Genomic DNA, 17,803 nt, shown 5'->3' on the forward strand with positions numbered 1-17,803 from the left:
GAAAAGCAAACCAACAAACAAAAAACTCCCTTCCCTCCAGAGCTAACCAGCCCTGGGCCCAACAAGGATATTTTTGTGGATTTTACTGGTAGGGTCAGGTCTGGGTTCAGCTGGAACTTGGACAACAGCGTGATGGTGCTGGGACCTGCTGAGCCGGTAGAGCACAATGACAGGATCTCTTTGTCTGCTGGAGCATTGCTGGAATCAAAGGATGTTTACCCAGCTTGTGGGGGATCACTTGATTGGAAAGTACATCCCCAGAGCTCCAGTCATGCTTGTCTGCCTGCCAGCTCCCCCCACCTCCTCCAGAGCCAGAGTCCTGACCACATCTAAGCCTCCCAGAATAGTGTAAGACTAAGCAGATTCATAAAGATAACAGCTCAGGCATTTTTTTTTTCCCCCTGCTCTTTTGTTCCTCTAGCCACTGTGGTGGACCCCAGCTTTCAGTGAAGTTGTCACACAGACATCTCATGGAAGGAGGTCACCACTGGAAGAGCAGTCACTCACCCAAAACTGTTCGTAGCAGGAGCAGGTTTACCAGCACACAGAAAATGTTGGGAGAAGTTGAATAGCACAGCTGGGGACTCGTGAGAAGTGGTCTCATGCTGCCACATGACCTATGTGAGAATCCAGGGTCAATCTGTTCCTCCAGCAAAGAGGCCAAGTCTACGTTAAATCACCTTGACCATGAGCCCATGCAGCCCAAACACCCACTGCTCCATTTCTGACTTGTAAATAAAAGTAAAACCTGCTTTTACCATCCTGTCTGTCTGCCTTTCTTGCTCCAAGGTGCACACTTTTCCAGCAAACATCTCTCCTGACACCGTTACTGAATGGAGATTGCAAGGAAAGGCCTGGTTGCTGCAATGTGTTGTTACTGCTGCAGGAGATTTTACATACGTCCTTCTGACTGCAATGGTCTGCTGTCGCAGCAATCAAAATGAATTGGAAAGCTCCACATAACAGAGTAAATTGGGCTGTATATCAGACAAAAGGTTAATGCATCTATGAGAAGACCATGCTTTGCAATTTAATAGCCCCTTTCATCTGCAGAGCTCAGAATACTTGAAAGTGTTTATAGATAAGCCTGTCACATCTCTCCAGAGGAGACTTAATTCTTTTTTAAGATTGGCCAACTGCACAGGAGAGAGTTGAGAAACTCAGCAGACATCTGAGCATGATGCTGGGAGCAGAGGCCTCTTCTCCTGCTGCTCCAGCCCCTGGAGCACAGCCAGTGCCCCATGTCACCTCATCGCCAGACTGGGGACTGACAAAAAGGGCATCTCCAAAGGACTTTCATGAGGACCACACAGCCTGGTTCCAGAAGGTATATTCCTTGCCTTAAAGTACGTTTATGGGATTTATGGGATATCCTTATCTCATGTTTTCTGCATGACCCATTCCCAGTGAACCAGCCTCCCTCGTGGAGCAGCACAGAAAACAAAACCACAGGGTACCCAAAAGTCTCCAGACAACCAAGGCCAGCAAGCACAGAGACAAGGTGATTTTGCCTGCTCTGAGCATGGCTGTGCTTCTATTTTCCAGGACACTGCCTGATTTGACAGAAATGCCTGAAAATAATTTTTAGCTGCCCCAGCGTTTAAGTGCACAAAAAGCCTGGGAGCTGCAGGGTCCCGTGGGAGGCAGCAGTGTGGGATGTCCTGTGCTGGGCCAGCCTTCTCCTGGCCGTGTCCCTGTGCCACCCGCAGCAGGCACCCAGATGCCTTTGGCTGCTCTCACTGCAGAGAAAATCTCCCAAATCATGGCCCAGGGGCTGCAGAAGACAGAGGTCCCTCCTGCCCTGCAGGACTCCAAAAGCAACCAGGGCGGGATGGTGCAGTCCCTGCTGGTAGAGGGGCTCAGGGAAATGCTGACTCTGTCCCCTAAGGACTTTGGGGTGTAGTTAGAATGGGAGAAGGGAGAAACTGCTGCTTTTCCCACCCCTGGGACCAGCCAGGGATCAAACCAGGACATGCATGTTGATTTGAAATCCCAAAAGCAAGCTGCAGAGACCTGACCTGACACCCTTCCACACCTCACACCAGCTGGTGGCCCAGGTCCCCAGCACGGTGTGCCATCACCAGAGGGCACCCCCAGCTCCTTTTGCCACTGCCCACACTGCTGCTGTAGAGCTGTGCTCAAGGAAACATCAGCAGGAAAGGCTGCAGATTCCAGCTCCCCCACCCACACATTGTGAGACCCTTGGTTTAGAGGGACTAAGAGAGCCCTGCCAGGCCTCACCAGTCAGGTCCAGGGTGCCCATACCCACCATGTGCAGCACTCAAGGAGCAGCAGAGAGGGGGTTTGCATTCTGCAGCCTCCAAAACAAACCAGCACCCCTCACCAAACTTGGCTGTTGGGCCCTTCCCGCATTTCAGGCACTTTTGCCTCCCACCACAGGTTGCTATAAGACATCCCAAGGGGCAAGCATCCAGATGTGGCCCCAGCTCTGGGCAAGGAGCAAGGTCTGGCTTAGCCAGGAAAGAGGCTCCAAAGGGCTCTCCAAACCCACAACCACCCCTGAAGGAAGCATGGGATGGCTGAGCCCCTCCAGAGGGGCTGGACATCCCCTCAAGAAAAAGACTAGGCAGTGATGGGTGGGTGGGCTCCTACCCACCCGTGTCCACAGCTCTGCCCTCTCCCAGCTGGCCAGAGGCAGCACCAGCAGATGGGAACATTGCTGGGGACAGCAACCGGTGGAGAGGAAACAGCCTCCCATCCCAGCAGCCTTTCCTGCCCTTCCCAGAATAGCTCTGTTGTTCTGCAGCCCCTTCTCTGCTTAGTCAACTGAGCTCCCATTAGCTCCTTTTCTGCAGCCTCGTTAGTGCAGGGGATAAATGGACTGATTGTTTCCCCTTTGCCTTGAATGAAGGGGTATTTTGTTTATTAAGAAGTTATGCTGTTAATAAGGATCTTCTCATAGCCAAAAATAACCAAGGCCACAATTGTTTCCTCCCTGCCTCCTTATCTGTGCTGGAGGACTCACAAGGAGAACTGCAGCCAGAGCATATGCAGCTCCTTGCTAAAAATATACCTTTGAGCAAGGAAAAAAAAATAAAAAAAATGAGACATCGCAAGAGTAGCAAAGGGCATTAGCAAAGTTCTCAGACATGCAGTATCGAAAGACCATGTTTCAAGAGCATCTCCAGATATTTGCTATTTATATGTCAGGTCCAGGGTGGTGTGTCTTTGGGGGAGAAGACCCTCTGCTCAGAAGGACAGTCTCACCCCCCACAGCAGGCAGCACATTTTGGCTCCCCCAAGGACAGTAACTTCAGGTTTCCCATGCAGAGCCCTGCCTTCATCTGCCTCTGGGTGGGTCCTGGTGTTTTGGGGAATGCTCAGCTCTCCCTGCAGAGATGGAGAACAGCCCAACCAAACCTAGCTGTGTGGCAGTAACAGCCTCCAGCCAAGCAGTCACCAGCTGCTCTGGTTCAGTTGGCCAGTGCACTCAGACAAAGCATCTGTGCCTCCCAAACAGCCCAAGTATCTTTTCTGCTGCTTGGATGCAGGATGGACCTTGGGAGACCAAACTGGCTGTGCAGGACACACAGCCACCCTCCTTGTAACCACCTCCTCCATCTGCCACAGTGCTCAGACCTTGGGGTCCTCACCACTCCCCAGAGAACCTCCAAGCATAAAGTCCAACATCTAACCACAGGAGGGCCTTCAGCCCTCCCAGTACCAATGCAGGGAGCCAGCCCTGCTCCATACCCAGTGCTAGGGAGACCAAGGAACCAGGTCAGCATTAGCCATGTCCAAGAATGTCTCAGAGGTTCCTTTCAATACCTCTCCAGTTTAAGGAGATGCACACCACAACTGTGTGAACCTACAAACAGTGCCCACTACAACTCTGGCCTCACATCAACAACTCGTAACTCTCCCTCTTTCCCCAAGAGTTCCTTTACACTGTTTAGCTGCATGTAATTAAAGGTCATCACTTCACATGGCCAGAAGCCTCTGAATTGCTCCAAACCCTGTTGTGGTGGGCAGAGGTTGCCCCAGTTCATGGTGCTAGTGCTGCTCTGACGTGGCCAGACCCCAAGACTGAGGTGCAAACCCTTCACGGTGACCTGGGAGACCAAGGGTGAAACTCCCTTCCCCAGGCCAGTGTCCTGGGCCCTCTTCTGCAGGAACAGGCTCTCACCAACCCTCCATGTCCCACAGCCACCCATCATGGCCAGCTTCAGCCCCTCTGGGCAGCCCTGGCTCCAGGAACATCTCCCATGGGCATGCAGCTGGGGCTTTACTGCAGGAGCATTGCACGGGCCAGGCTGGGGGAAACTGTATCGAAGTACACGGCAGCTTTGGAACCACCTTGTGTTCCTTTTCCAAGAGTCTGATTTTTGGTTTCTGGCCCAAGCACTGCTCATTTTTCTACAGCAATGAAGATAAATGGCGATAAATCTTCCACACTCATTTCACAGAGCCAAGAGTGATCTCAGCCCTGAAGCATTTCAGTATCCTGCAGTCTGCGCTACACCCTAAGGCCCTGATCCAGCAAACAGCATACAGGGGTCCGTAGCCTCAAACACATAAGCACCTCCTTTAAGGAGGTGAGCAGTCCCTCTGAACTCAATGGTACCTCTGTGCTCAAGAGTTTTGCTGGATCAGCTCCTAAATAAGCAGTCTGCATGAACGAGAAAGTGCCGCCGGCACCAAAGCCCCATGCACCACTCCTGCAGGACCACTCGCAGGGACCCAGGTGTTCTCTCTGTGGCTGCCACCAGCAGCAGGGTGGGACCCAGCCTGCACAGCCTCCCGCGTGGAGGCCTGCTTGGTCAGCAGGTCAAGGCACCTACCATCTCCTCACTTGCCCCTTTGGCAAACACGTGAGGGATTTGGGATGAGTGTGACTCCCTGCCCTCTTCTAACAAGACCTCTTTCCCACCAAGCAGCCCATCCTCTGGGGATGTAAAGGCCTTTCTCAGATCAATGAGCAGGTATTAGGGGTGGAAGCCACATTTTCCAGGCAGCAACGGGCCCAGCTGCTTGATAGTTTTCAACCACCAGTATTTTTCCAGCACCTTTCAATGCTACCACAGCACAGGGGGTGGTGCAAGACCCTGATGTGTCCAGCTTGTCCTGCCTGCCCTGGCCTCTCTCTTCTGCATCTGGCAGCAGGAGGAATTGTCCTGCCATTCCCAGCCTGGAGATCTCCTGGCACTCAGCACGTCTTGTCCTGTCATCATGGCCATCGCAGTGCTCTGTGCCAGTTGTCTGCCCCATGAAACCCAACAGAAAGCACAGAGCAATCAGCTGGGCTGTGAAACAGAGCTGAATGCAGCAAGGGCGTCCTGAAGTTGCTCCATTTTAAGGAAATTGAGGCAGTTTGCTGGGCTGAACAGAATTACACAGGGCCATCACACTGATATGGCACACAGAGGGGGCCAGAGCTGGAAACGGGGTTATTGATCTGCAGCTGATGGCAGGCAGCCAGCTCTGCTCAGATATAGCCTGGTTTCTCGCCTTGTTCAGGTGAGCAGGCTCACTCCCCTGAAGAGGATGCAAATGCTGGTTTTGGTCACAAAATGGTGGGGGAAGCACTGCTTCTCTGCAGTTTCCAAATTCTAATCAAACCTAAAGCCAGAAGATGATGCTCTTCACTGGAGATGGTACTCCAGACATAGAGGCATTTCTGCTGGCCAGGGTGGGCAACACAAACCCACCAGGTAGCGGCCCCTTCCCCTTGTAGAGGGACAGCGTATGCATCTCAATCTGCAGTTTCAGGTCTCCTAATGCCCTTCCCCTCCTTGCTTCTCCTGGGTGAGCAGGATCCGCACGTTGCTTAACCCACAAGTCCGTGCCCTGCTGTGAGGTGCAGGGTCTGCTGTGCCACAGCCTTGCTCCCCATCATTATTTTGGTCTGTTCAGCGTAAGTGCAGGGTGGTCCTTGCTAGATGACTTGACCTTGCATAGTACCCATGAAAAACAACTGTTTCTAACGTCCTGGGGCAGGCTTTGTCAGGGCTCCTATCAGAAAATGAGGTTAGAAATTCCTGAGCTCCCAGAGCTGGTGCCAGGTCACAGCTCTTATCTCCAGCAGTCTCTGAGGAAGGAGGGAACATCCAGTGTGTTCAGGGGAAATGTAGAATTAAATGTCCTGGCTGGTTCCCGTGAATCCTTATAGGTTGGGATGAAGCCCAAAGAAATTGAGGGATTTTTTTTTTTTTTAACTCCCCCGAGTTTCTGGTGTTAAAAATTCATAATCACTCCTTTCCAGTGGTTCTCTGGTTCCAGCTTACACACAGGCTCACATCACAGACAAGTACCTCTTTGAGATGCAGCTATTAGAATATTTCCACCCTTGCAAAGTATCTGAGGAATCTTCCTCTGAAAGCAGCTGCGGATAGCACGTCCATTCCTCCCTCCGCAGCCCCTGCAGTACGTCCCACTTGCTGCCCGTGCAGGTTGGTGTTGCTGAGGACTTTTACTTCCACCAGAAATGTTGCTCTTCGAAGGCCATCAAAGGGAGACTGTGCCCCAGGGAACTGGCCTGGCCACACAGCACGTGTTTCTGGAGCAGCCCCAGAGATGGGACAGTGCAGGCAGGACGTGCAGCTCAGTGCTCCTCCTGCTCAGCGTGCACCATGGACACAGCCATCTTGCAGGGATTTTTCTCCCCATCCCAACAGGGGTTACACACCCCTGCTTGCTGTGCAAGCCAGGAACCAGCTCCATCTCCCAGGGTATCCACTGAAGTTCTGAGACAGCCCAGAGCTGTGGGACCACTGGTGAGGTCTCCACTGGCACAAGATTAACAATGCTTTACAGAGCCAGTCCCACCCTGGCATCCCAATTGTGGACAAGCCTCAGCAGCAGCTGGCCTTAGCAGCTCATGGTATGCGCTTTAAATCACTTCCACATTATTGGGAACTGCAATGGTGAAGGAACGAGGCTGTCCCTGCTCTGCAGACACAGGACACACAGACAAGGGACCAATCTCTGCATGTGCACAATGGCCTGTGCTGCTTGCAGGCTCTTTTTGAGAACTTAACTGCAGGGAACTTCCCCCACAAAGCCCAGACGCAAACAGACTTGCAGTGCCACTTCCCAGTCATCTTCTTTGCACAAGCATCAGAGGATGCTCTTGAGCCTTGTGCTGGCCTCTTGCCCAGTCGTGACTCCCATTTCATGCCCAGCTGGAGCTTAGCTGCAGAGCTCAAGGCTATTTCTTTTGGAAACTGCTGCAAATGCAGCATCAAGGTCCTGAGGAAGGACTGATGAGGAAGTCCAGATGGCTGCTACAAGATGCTGAGCCAACTGCATGTAAGGTCTGTGCAGCAGCCCTGCAGTGATCAGCTTTTGGGCCAGGCCGTCCAAGACCAGCACTGTCCTGCTCCCTTTGCCTAGGCAGAGATGAGTTCAGCCTTTTTTCAGTAAGCTCACTTTCCAGAGCCTGTGCTAACCTTTGTGGCAGATGGAAAACCCGACACTCATGCCATTTGCTGGCTCCCCTCTGAAGGGGACCCTGCAGAGCAACCTTTAGGTACTGACCCCCTGGGAACAGAGGATGAACACTTGCAGCCACAGACAGGCAACACCCTCAGCTGCTTTAGAAACACTCAAACACAAACCTTAGGCTTTAAAACTTGCCCTCAGCAAGAGAAAATTATGTGTTGTAGTCTTCACCCTGCAGAAACACCCTGGAAGCCTCCAGCCTAGTTTGTACTTGAAGAAAAAAAAAAAAAAAAAAAAAAAAAAAAAGCACCAAGATATTTGCAGCAGAGACTGCTACAGGGCAAGAAGTCCACAGACTGAAGAAAAGAGCATGAGGCAGCAGCAGATGGTGGCAAGAGCAGGCCATCACCGGAGGTGGGCTCAGGTCTCACTCATGCTGGTGGGTCCAAGTAGGATTGCCCTGAAAGGAAACCTGCACAGCAGCTTACAGCATCACCACAGCCTGCTGCTCTGCTGCAGCTCAGACATGGTCCTCTGGGACCACATTGCTCTCCCCTGGGTCATGCTGTGCAGATTCCAGCAGCATTCCTCACAGACTTGTCAGGGTTATCTAGGCCCAGGACCACTGACCTTGGGCCCAGCCCCTAAACTGCTTTCTTGCTAAGCAGCTACTGCATCACCCCTGGCCTCCACCTTGTCATTTTAAGGTAAAACAGCACCCAATCAGTGCTTTCCATTGAAGCCTGGTCAGGTGCTGACCTCCAATATGATTCACCTGGAAGCACTGTTTACTTGGGCAGGCCATGACAGGAAAAGTGGGGACAGCTTTAAGCTGAAAGAGGGGATTTAGATTAGCTGTGCCCCATCCCTGGAGGTGTTTAAGGCCAGGCTGGATGAGGCCATGGGCAACCTGATCTGGTGGGAGGTGTCCCTGCCATGGCAGGGGGGTTGGAAGTAGATGGGCATTAAGGTCCTTTCCAACCTGAGCCATTCTGTGATTTTGCAATTCCACAATTCTGAGATTCTGTGATTATATGATTCTGTGATTATATCATATTCTGTGATTCTGTCCATGTCCCATCTGGGAGCCTGGTGCAGGTCCTTGCCCCCAGCCCTGGTAGGTGCCCATCCTGCAGGCACCCAAGCCTTTTGTCTCTCTGAGCCTGACTGGCATGAACAAAGACCTAAATGCTGAGTGCAGGAAAGCCAAGGGACATGGGTTTTCATTTCCCTGCTGTGAGGGGCTTGCTCAGCAGCAGCAGTGCAGGGAAGCTTTCCCAAGGCTCTGCTAGCAGAGGCAGGGACACAGCTCTTCTGTCCTGCTGAGTGGTCCTGACCCAGGGAGAATTAGGAACTCTGTCATATGGTCAGTGGAGATAAGTGCCTCCAAGTCATGCTGGGGTAAACTGGGGGTGCTGGCCAGACACACTCAGGGCTGGATTAGGTCCAGGAGTGCTACAAGTGTCTGCCAGCACCCTCTCCCTCAGCCTTCTTCTGTCCTACCAGCCTACGCTGGACATCAAAAGGGATGTTCTAGGAAAATCCCATTGCTCCTGCAAGGAAAGACAGCAGGCTGCCCTGACTGCTCACTGTCTTCATGGGTGGGATGAGGAGGCTGTGGCCTGTCCATCACACAAACACATGCCCTGGTAGATATTCTAAACTCCTCTCTTCACACCATGCCCTGGAAACACTTGCAGGACCGCCCAGGCTGGCCCAGGCAATACCAGCACAGATCAGCATTATCCTCCTGGGATGTGCAAATGTAGCCAGCCCTCCTTCTTGGAGGGGCCTTGGTTGGGCAGAGGCTTCTTTGGGGTCTGCTTTCTCCAGCTCTGATACCCAGGAGAGCCCTGGGTGGTCTGCAAGTCCGACCTGTCTAGCAGAGGAGCTCAGAGCCCATCCCTGGGAGGCAGCTTGCACACACTCCACATGCAGAGGAGCTGCTCGAGGACAGGGAGGAGCTGAAGGACAGGTCCGACTTTCTCAGCATCCTCACATGCCCCTCAGAGGGTATGTGCACAAAACACACCCTGTCCTGCCCATCACAACCCCCACAGCTGCAGGAGAGGGGACCTTGCCCTCCTTCACACAGGCTGTTTGCTGTGACCCAAGGGGCAAGTTCCCCCCAGCCACAAGATCCTGGCCCATGCTATAGAAATCCTATTTCTGAACCATTTTGGCCACGGTTTCTGCGATGTCCTCCTTAGCTGAATCACCAAACCCCACGAACCTGGGCATGCCGTGCCACTCCTGACTCACCCCACAGTGCCACTGCCTGGGACATAACAGAGCTGCCACTCCCTTCCCATCCCAGCACTGGGCGATAGCAGCTATGCCTCACAGCAATATAAAACTGGACCTTTTTCCACTTTTGGAGGAATCCTGCCACAGACCAGCCACCCCAAGGGCAGGGTCAAAGGATGGGAAGGGTTAGGGCAGTTAGTGAGCTCACCTTCCATCGTGCGCAGGAGGTGCCTCGTCACCCTGGGGACAGGAGCACTGGAGGCAAGCACGGGTAAAGCCCTTTACTCTCACATTCCTGGCTAATACCCCGTTCTGTTGTTTTTCCCCACCCACGCACCAGCCGGTTGTGTAGCTATTGCAAGAGCAGAAGAGCTCATGGCTTGCAAAAATGAGAGTGTGTGTGAAATGAAAATAGTCCCGTGGCAGGAGCTGGGCTGGAAGGCAGGAGCAGAGCAGCCAGGGAAATGACTAAAACAGAAGCTCAGTCAATTTCTAAGAAACAACATTGCAACAAACTGGATGCAGTCCCAAACTGGAGACTGCTCCCAGGAGGACCACGAGCACTTCAGAAGGCTTGGGGCATGAATGGAGGGGTAGGGGAGCTGTGTCCTCACGCTGGCAGGGGACAGAGCCACCCAGATCTCCTCCCCATGGCCACCCAGGCAAGCACCCCCAGAGGGGGTCAGCTGTGCTAAACACAGCTGGTTCTCCTGCCTTTTGTTGAGAAACATTACTGGCAGAGAAGTGGAGTCCGCAGGGTTGCTCCTGTGGCTCCTCAGCCCCAAATGAGCAGCGAGCCCTCTGGCCCCTGGCCATGTGCCCTGTTCTCCCAAAGACCTTGGCCAGAAGACAGGAAAAGACATGGGTGGCCTGCCCAAAACCTGCCGGGGAAGGATGTGTGCTCAGCGCCTTGGTGCTGGTTGTGATGAGACATCTGGGTCAGACCAACCCAGGCTCAGAATTTCCAAACTCATCCTGCCACTGCCGTGATGCTGTTTGGGGCTGCAGGACCCTCTGGGGGGTGAGGAGGGGACAGAAAAGGACCAGGGACCAGGGAGAGGGGCCAGGGAGCACAGAGCTGCTGCAGCTGGCAAGGGCTGGTGTTCAGCTCCTTCAGGGTGAGGACTCACAAAACACAAAGGTGTCCTTGCATGGGATGGTTGGGACAAAGTCTTGTGTCTCCACTCCACTTCCCAGTACTTTTGGTGTTTCCCTAGTGCCTGGAGGAGGTACATCCATTCCTGCCCACGTGCCGGCTTCCCAGTTACATGGGTCAGCAGAAAGTATTGGAAAAGGTGACCCACAGACTCTCAAATTAAAATGAAGCCAGCCTCTGCAGCAAACTCAGCAATTTGATGCTCTGGGGAGCAGTGCCCCTGCCTTTGGAAGGTCTTGAGACAACAACACTCGACCCCGACCCCTCTGGCCACAGACTGTTCTCCTAATCTTGCTCCCCATGGAGCTGCCCTCCCAGCTGGCTGCAGGATAGGGATGGGACAAGCTGAGCTGAGGGGTGAGCACTGATAAACTGCTGGGACAGGCAGCAGAGAGGTGGAGAAGCGCCGGCACACCACGATTGATGTGAGCCTGCGCTGCTGATAGCAGCAGGGTCCTGTTGCAAAAGCCCTGGCAGAGCTCTCTCATTTCAAAGGAAATCCAAGCCATGCCTGGCAGCCACTGTGGCCCCGAACCAAGGCATCGTCCCCAGAGAGGCTGTTCTTGAATCTGTATTTTTGGAGGATTTTTGTGGTATATTTCATAATATGTTCAGAGTGGTCCCCATAAAACAGATCTGTGGCTGTGCAAGAGCAGGCAGTGAGGCCAGGCAGGAGGGGAGGATATCCCTGGTTCAGTGCCTGGGGCTCTCACACTTGCTGCCACCATGGGACAAGGCCACCACATCGTGAGAAAGGCCCTGAAAGCCCCTGAGGTGCTGCAGGCAGCTGCAGGCAGGGCTCCCCATGGACTTGGAGTGGCACTCAGGTGAGACAGCAAGCAGAAGAGAGCCCTGCTCATGCAGCACATCTCCAGAAGAAAGGCTGCAGACCTGAGCCACCACAAAAGAGCATCTCCAAAGAGGGTCCATGCAAGGTAGAAGGGTACTTTTGCCATCCATCAGGACAACTCTCCCTTTCCTTTCCTTTCCTTTCCTTTCCTTTCCTTTCCTTTCCTTTCCTTTCCTTTCCTTTCCTTTCCTTTCCTTTCCTTTCCTTTCCTTTCCTTTCCTTTCCTTTCCTTTCCTTTCCTTTCCTTTCCTTTCCTTTCCTTTCCTTTCCTTTCCTTTCCTTTCCTTTCCTTTCCTTTCCTTTCCTTTCCTTTCCCCTCCACTGTCAGGGAGGTTTCTTGACACCTCCACTGAGGTTTCATGATACCTCCACTGAGGATGGGACCTCCGGGGCCACCTGCTTTGGTTCTGCCCTCACTGCAACACCCACAGAGGGGTGCAGGGATGGGCTTGCAGGTGTCCTGGGGGGCACCAATGCCCCAGCTCCAGTGCCCAGGATAACTCCAGAGCTCCTGCTGGCTCCTGATCCGTGGTGGTCAACAGAGAGTGTCAGAGGCCACCAGGAGATGCCGAGGTTCCTGCTCTGAATCAGTGTCTGGAGAGCTGTTGTCCAGAGAGACAGCAGGAGATTAGGAAAAGATTTGTGAAAAGGGATGTAAAAAGCTATTTAAGGTATTTCCAACATGGAGTGCCATGACTGTTCATTTTCCTGACCTGGAACATCCAGATCTTCATCTCTCCCATCTCCAAATTAGTCTGGGCATTGTTTAACCCCAGCTTAACCAGGGGCTGTATGAACACTTGCTGTGATTGGTGGGATGAGCAAACAGCAAACACCCCCATCCCCAGAACAGCCCAGGATGTGCATCGGCCGTCCCCGTGTTGCATCCAATTCATGCCAGCCACAGAGATGTGAGCAGGACTGCTCCTGCAGAGCTTTGCAACCCCGAGCAGGGTCTGCAGCGCATCAGGCTGATGAGATGCAAATGAGTGCATCTCCAAGGGCTTTATTTCCATGAACAACTGCAGTTATTTTAGGAGCGCAGCACAATGGGGAGTGCATTTGCAGGGCCAGTCTGATCCAGGAAGAAAACAGATATGTTTTTTCTTTTTTTTTTTTTTTTTTAATAAAACACCCACCACTGTAGCTAGATTGGAAAAATGTTGTGTTTTGTTTTTCTGTTTTCCTTTAAGCTGCCATTCTTCTGACACTCTGGAGCACTCTAAGGTTTTCCAGAAAATGAAGAGCAGCCGCCAGAGCTAAAAGTGGCGAAGGCGCCGAACGTTTCCAGAAGCCACAGCTGGAAAGAACCGAGCACAGCTTCCAGCCCGGGAAACACGTCCCTCACCTGGCCTGGCACCGTGGAGGCTGCACTGTGCAGACATGGGGGAAGGGGAAGATTTTTTCCTGTACTTGTGCTCGGGGAGCTGACACATGCATCGGTGACTCTGCACAGCTGCAGGCAGGCGGCACCGCGGGAGGCTGGCTGCGGAGCAGAGCAGATGGGGCCCAGGCAGCAGAGGGCTTCAAAGCTGGGGTGCTTGGGGATGATCAGCCTCAGACCAGATGAAGAAGGACCTCTGGGGCCTTCCTGTCTGGCCCAGACAATTTTTGCTTTTCCTGAACTCCACCTGAAATTTGGCTATGATTTTTGTGCAAAGACAAACTGTGCAGCCAAAAAGTTGGTGGCACAGTTTCAGCAGCATCCCCATCCCACCCAGCACCCAGAGAATGTCCACCAGATGCAAAGCCACATAAGGAGGCTTTGCCAGCATGACATGTCCCAGGATTTGCCAGCTTTTACTTTTATTGTCTTTTTTTTTTTTTTTTTTTTTTTTTTTTTTACTTTTATTGATTGGAGGCTGGGAGCCTGTATGTGTGGTCAAAGATGGAGAATGAGGTGGGCAGGAGAACCAGCAGGTTCAAGCTGGTTCACTCTTCAAGCAGTGACCCTAAAACTGCTCCTCAGCCTCTGCGCTGCATGGAGGACAGAGCTGGATTGCCTCCTGCAAGATCTGTCTGTAAGCACACTTCAAAGCCCCCATACATCCTGAAAGCACACACAGGACCTAGAACAACATCCAGATTTGAACCCCCTGGTTTGACACCCAGCCGGTGGGAAGCACACTCAGCTCGGTGCTGAGCGCTACTGGGAAATAACTTCCCCGACACGCGGACACCTGGCAGCAGATGGGTGCTGGTACAGCAGAACCTGCTATGCTCACTGCCAGAGTCAATTCCTGGGCTGTAATGAAGCTGCAGTAATGAGTATGTCTATAATTCTCATCTAATTAATGCTGTGCCAGTGCTTCAGTGACTACTACTTTATGGCTTAGTGATAAAAGTTGACACTACGTTGAAGCGTGACTTGCAAGGGCTCCCATTCTGCTTCCTTCCTTTCTATTTATCTTGGAAAAGGAAAGATTGTCTGAATTAACTTATCAGGCTTCCCACCTGTAACAACCTTTTGGTTTCCTGAAAAATAATCTAGTTAATTAAGTCAGTTGTTTGTGTTCAAATGACAGATTAAATGAAATATGTTGGGTAATAGCTGCAAGAGCCCTCCAGGATTCCCATCCCGTGTCTGGTTCCTGCACAGGTATCAGAACGCTGCTCAGGTGTTATCTGGTCAGCACATCTGTGGGGCCAAAAATATTTTTAAAATTAGTACTGGAAAACAGGGTAATCTGGGGATTGAAATTTTGTTGTCTTATCATTTATGGAAATGAGTTTGCCCTGCTAAGGGACGGGGAAGAAACCTGTGCTCCGTGTCATCATCCTACAGCCCAGCCCAGGCCCTCACCAGGCTGATCTTTGGCACCCAGCTCCCATTTTTTACCCAGAACAAAACAGATTCAGAGCTGGTCAGATGGCAAAAGGAAGGAGTTCTTGCCTCAACTCAGTCCCATGAGGATCTTGGCCTTTTGCATCTCCATCCCACATCTCCTGTGTGCTCATGTCCTGGAAGACATTGCCCACATTCACCAGGGAAGTGAGGGGCCGACTCGGTGTGCCAGGGGAACACATCCCCGGGGGTCTCCAGCCCAACCCCTCACCAACACTCAGTCAGGTCAGGGATGAACTTGTCTGGCCAAGTCTTGACCACAGCCAACAATGGAGACCCCTGCATCTCTGGAGACCAGCTTTTCTGCTGTTTCAGTGTTGTAGTGGAAATATTTTTCATGATTTTTCAGACCTGAGGGTCTGAAAGTTGTTACACATTGTGACTTGCCTCTTGTTTTGTCACCTGGTGCTACCAAGGAAATTTCGGGTCCATCACCTTTGTAATGGTCCTTCCCCAGGCAGCAGGGTGCTGCCAGGTGCCCCCTTTGCCTCCTTGTCACCCAACTGGAGCAGCCCAGCTTCCTCCATCCCTCCGCACAGGTCCTGTGCCCAGGTCCATATCCACCTCGGTAGCCTCTGCAGGAACTTCTCCAATTCTCCACCTCCCTCTTGAGCCGCTTGCAGGGGACAGGCCACAAAATCAGACACACCAGTCCAAACACCCGGGGACACGCATGGGAGATACATCAAAGAACAGCCCAGTGTTTGTTCTGCTTTGCCAGCCAGCCTGTGCCACGTGAGCCTGTTTGCTGCAGAACTGGGCCAGGAGGTTGGTCTGGTGCTCGGTGACCGGTCACTGCCATCGCCGGTCCCATGAGCAGGAGCTTTCACTCATTTGTCTTTGCCTAGAAGTGCTGCAAGGCATCGGGGAGACCAGGGCTGCTGCACCAATAAACTGACGCACAGCCTGTGTGGAACTTTCCATTAGAAACACGTGCACGCTTCTAAAATAATTACCCTATTAGTTCAGGAAGGGACAAGAAATGACTTACACATGGCTCCTGTGCAAACACTCCGTCCCTGGTCCCCACCTGCTCCCGCTTGGCTCTTTCCCCTCTCCCACCTTCCTCTTCCTCTGCCCAAGAATGAAGGCAGGAAAGGGGCAGGGGGGGAGTGTGGGGGGTGTGTGCTGGGTTCTTCCACAGTGGGGATCCCGTTTTCCACCTCCAGCTCTGCCCACACTCCCTGCACAGCTCCCCAGATGGCAGCAGGGGATGCTGGTGGTGGGTCACCCTGTGGAGAAGGTCCTGCTTGTCCTCCCCACCACACATCCTTGCAGAGCACTCAGCCACAAAGGGAAGCATCCTTCATCCTTCATCTTCCCCTCCTGCCTTCCGCAGCGCCTCCGGGCAAACTGAGAGTCGGCATTGTTGGCCTTCCTCCCCACGCACCAGGGAATGTGTGAGCTGGATGGTCTGAGTAAAAATGACCTAATGCAGAGAAGAATCAGAAAATGAGCAATGAGAGGGTCATAACAATGCTTCCCGAATGAGTTAGCAGCACCCAGGGGACCCTCACCGCCGCTGGATTTCCTGTCCTGGCAGCAGTCCAGCTGGGCTTACTTTATTTCCTTGACGGACAGCATCTGAGTCTGTTTTTATTTTCACTTCAGGAGTGTGATATTTTCTCCTTTTTTTTGCTCCCCTGGATTTTTGCAGGAGCAGCACTGTGAGCACCAGCCCCAGAGCTTGGTGACACTTGTCCTTCCAGCCCCAGATCCAAGCATGCGCCTGGAGGTTGCTCTTTGCTGCTCCCCTGGGCAGGATGAAGCCCCAGGCAGGGCAACGCTGAGCCTCCCAGGGTCACAGCTGGGAAGGGCACAAACTCCCCTGCATGCCCCGGCCCTGATGCTCCCCTGCAGCCCCCAGCCCCAGCAATCCCAGGGGAAGCAAAAAGTCCCCAGATAAACCCAGAGACCCCCTGTGCAGCCCCACCGTGCAGGCAATCTTAGTCTGGGTGCTCCTGCAGCAGGTCACCCAACACCTTCTGGGGAGCTCAGCCACCCAGAAAAGAGTTTGGTGTGCTCCCGACCACCTAAATAACTTGCTGAGCATGGCTAAGTGGCTCACACAGAAAGCCGGCTGTTTCACCGGGGCAGGGGAATTCTTGTGTCTGCAGTTTCAGTATCTAGCTGTTGAGTTGTGTTTAGTCTATGGCTATAAAGTAGCCTTGTTTCTATTCTGAGAATATTTGTCTAATCAGGGGTCCAAGGAATTATTTTGCTCAGTAGAAAGCTATGTTTGTTTGGATAAGTTTATGCTCCAGGATGGGTGCCTTGGAGAAGCCCAAGAAAGTCTGTGTGGTGCTGGAGTGTCTTGGGACACGGTGCACACCTGTAAAAAAAAAAGGCGAATTCTTCACTAATTGTGCAGAAATGAGAGAAAGGCTTTATGCTCATCGCTGCTGGCAGCTCTGACGTGATGCTGAACCTGAGTGCACATAGCACTGCCCGTCCCCACGTGCTGCGGCTGCTCCTTTGCACGCAGACGAGGAGCTGACCACGGCTGGCCCCGCTGTTGTGGGATGGCCACGCTGCTGATTACCTTCTCCCAACAAACCTTCATCCACACCATGCTCAGCCACTTAAAATATTTCAATTTTCTATTTTCAGAGCTTCATTTGATTCTGTAAATCACAGACGACGCCAACACTTCTCCGGCTGCTTCAGCTGATGAAGCTCTGGTCTGAGGGACACGTGAAGCCCTGGTGAACCTGACTGAGCAGCCTCCCAAGCCCTTTTGGTTCACCCCAGCCTCCTCACCACTGAGAGTGTGGGAAAACCATGGTGCCAAACCCACGGCTTCAGGACATTTTTACCAGCAGTCTACACCTTTATCACCTTTAGTGTCACTGCATTTTTTGAACCAGCCCTTCAGCACTTCCGGATCATTTTTCCCATTTTCCCCTTTGAAGTATTTCCTCGGGGCCCTTTGCCCCCTGGCTGCCGTCCCCTTGGTGAGCTTCATCCCACGAGCACGCCGAGGGCTCCCGTGCCTGGCGGACTTTACCCTGTGTGCACACAGCAAACAGAGCCGAGCTGTGACTACCAGCAGCTGCGCAACCACAGAGTTGTAGCCCCAGGATAAATCCCTGCTATCTGCCGAGATAAGGCCCGCTCCAGCATCCCTCCTTTTTGGCAGGCAGAGATTTCCCACTGGGGATTTGCCTGTGGCAGCGGTTTTTTACAGCACCCAGGGTGCTGCCACACATCTTGGGCAAAGGTAATGGCTTTTTCTGTGTGAAAGGCCACTCGTCCCACCCCAGCTCTACCCCCAGCCAGGTGACCCCACAAGAACAACCCCATC

General features: G+C 52.7%; 1 long non-coding RNA gene across 1 annotated transcript in view; it reads right to left on the reverse strand.

Moving 5' to 3' along the window:
• LOC139999022 (uncharacterized) overlaps positions 1-10,032 on the reverse strand; it is a 64,463-nt gene extending 54,431 nt beyond the window's left edge. Inside the window, exon 1 of the long non-coding RNA XR_011803999.1 lies at positions 9,857-10,032. This is a non-coding gene — a long non-coding RNA (uncharacterized lncRNA). The remainder of the gene's footprint in view (positions 1-9,856) is intronic.
• Between the last annotated feature and the right edge of the window lie 7,771 nt (positions 10,033-17,803).

The sequence above is a fragment of the Anas platyrhynchos genome, chromosome 18 (genome assembly GCF_047663525.1).
Source record: "Anas platyrhynchos isolate ZD024472 breed Pekin duck chromosome 18, IASCAAS_PekinDuck_T2T, whole genome shotgun sequence".
Lineage (NCBI taxonomy): Eukaryota > Metazoa > Chordata > Aves > Anseriformes > Anatidae > Anas > Anas platyrhynchos.